This window comes from Pyrgilauda ruficollis, unplaced genomic scaffold (genome assembly GCF_017590135.1).
Source record: "Pyrgilauda ruficollis isolate IOZ18807 unplaced genomic scaffold, ASM1759013v1 scaffold1394, whole genome shotgun sequence".
Classification (NCBI taxonomy): Eukaryota; Metazoa; Chordata; class Aves; order Passeriformes; family Passeridae; genus Pyrgilauda; species Pyrgilauda ruficollis.
Window position 1 is genome coordinate 1,473 of NW_024512477.1, and position 2,003 is coordinate 3,475.

General features: G+C 64.5%; 1 long non-coding RNA gene across 1 annotated transcript; it reads right to left on the bottom strand.

Moving 5' to 3' along the window:
- Nucleotides 1–863: 863 nt before the first annotated feature.
- LOC121349376 lies at nucleotides 864–1,793 on the bottom strand. Its single transcript, XR_005954525.1, has 2 exons — nucleotides 1,750–1,793; nucleotides 864–951 (listed from the first exon to the last, which is right to left on the bottom strand). It is a non-coding gene; the product is annotated as an uncharacterized LOC121349376 (long non-coding RNA).
- Nucleotides 1,794–2,003: the final 210 nt, after the last annotated feature.

Below are 2,003 nucleotides of genomic sequence, written 5' to 3' on the forward strand. Positions count from 1 at the left end.
CGGGATAACGGGGACTGGGGACAGCGGTGCCGCCGGCTGGAGAGGTGCGAGAGCAGGCTGGGAACTGCGGGAACAACCGGGGATAACCGGGAATAACAACCGGGAATAATGGGGATAACAACCGGGCACAACCGGGAATAACAGGATAGCAACGGGGATAACGGGGACTGGGGACAGCGGTGCCGCCGGCTGGAGAGGTGCGAGAGCAGGCTGGGAACTGCGGGAACAACCGGGGATAACCGGGAATAACAACCGGGAATAATGGGGATAACAACCGGGCACAACCGGGAATAACAGGATAGCAACGGGGATAACGGGGACTGGGGACAGCGGTGCCGCCGGCTGGAGAGGTGCGAGAGCAGGCTGGGAACTGCGGGAACAACCGGGGATAACCGGGAATAACAACCGGGAATAATGGGGATAACAACCGGGCACAACCGGGAATAACAGGATAGCAACGGGGATAACGGGGACTGGGGACAGCGGGAATAACAACGGGAATAACGGGAATTGGGCACTGCGGGGACAGCGGGAACCGGGATCAACGGGAACGGGATCAACCGGAGCACCGGGAACTGGGGACACCAGGATCAACGGGACCGGGAACTGGGGTCCCAGGGCTGCCCCGGTCCCGGTTAAAAGGGAGCTTGGAAGCCCTCCCTGTTCTGGTTAACGGGGTCCCGGAGCGACTCCCCCAGATCCCCTCAGGACCCCCCCACATCCCTCAGGACTCCCCCGAACCCCCTCAGTATCCCCTCAGGACCCCCCCAGACCCCCTCAGGACCCCCGCAGCCCCCCGTACCGGGTGTCCTTGGTGGCCACGAACACCACGGGGTTGGGGGCGTCCGCCGGGTTCAGTTTCTGCCGTTTGGTGCCGGGGGGGGGCGCGGGGCGCAGCGCGGCCGCCAGGGGGCGCCCGTTGGCGGAGAACGGCAGCGCCGCCGTCCCGACCTGCGCGGGAGCGTCAGCCAATCACAGCGCGCCGCGCGCGCCCGCCGCCCAATCACAGCCCGCCCGCCTGCGCGCGCGCTGCCCGGCCAATCACGCCCCGTCCCTGCCTGCGCGCGCGTTACGCAGCCAATCACGGCCCGCCCTGAGGCTGTCGGTCACACCGAGCCACGCCCCAATCCCCACAATGTCCCTGTCAATTAATCTCAGTTCCCGCCCATAAACTCTCACTGCACCAATCCGGTTCCATTTCCCTCGGCCACACCCGCTGTCAATCATCCCAAGCCACAACCCCACCACGTTCCACCCCGTCAATCATCGCAGTCACGCCCACAAGCTCCAGCACCTGTCAATCACACCAGGCCCCGCCCAGTCCCACTACCCACAGGCCCCACCCCCTGTCAATCACCCCAAAGCTGCCCCTCCCCCTCCCACAGACCTGTCAATCACTCCACCCCCGTCAATCACCCCATTTCCCGACAATCGTCCAATCCCCCCATCAATCACCCCAAAACTGCCCCTTACCCTCCCACAGACCTGTCAATCACCCTATTTCCCTCTGTCAATCACCCCTAAATCTCGTAATCACCCCATCCCCGCTGTCAATCACCCCATTTCCCTGTCAATCACCCCATCCCCCATCAATCACCCCCAATTCCCCCTGTCAATCACCCCATTTCCCTGTCAATCACCCCATTTCCCTGTCAATCACCCCTAAATCCCTGTCAATCACCCCCAAATCCCTGTCAATCACCCCCAATCCCGTCAATCACCCCTCCCCCGGAATCCCCTCCCCCGTACCCTCATGCGGGGGGGTCTGTGCCCGAACCCCCTCCCCCGCCCGCAGGGATCCCCCAAATCCCCTCTCCCACCCCCCAAATCCTCACCCAGCTCCTTGACGATGGCGGCGAGGGGCAGCCGGGTCAGCGGGTGGATCTTCAGGGGGGCCTTGGCGGCCTTGGGCAGCCGGATGGAGCCTGGGGGGGCCACGGGGGGCTCAGGGGGGGCTGACAGGGGGCTCAGACCCCCCCTGCAGTCCCAGAGAAGGGTCCCAA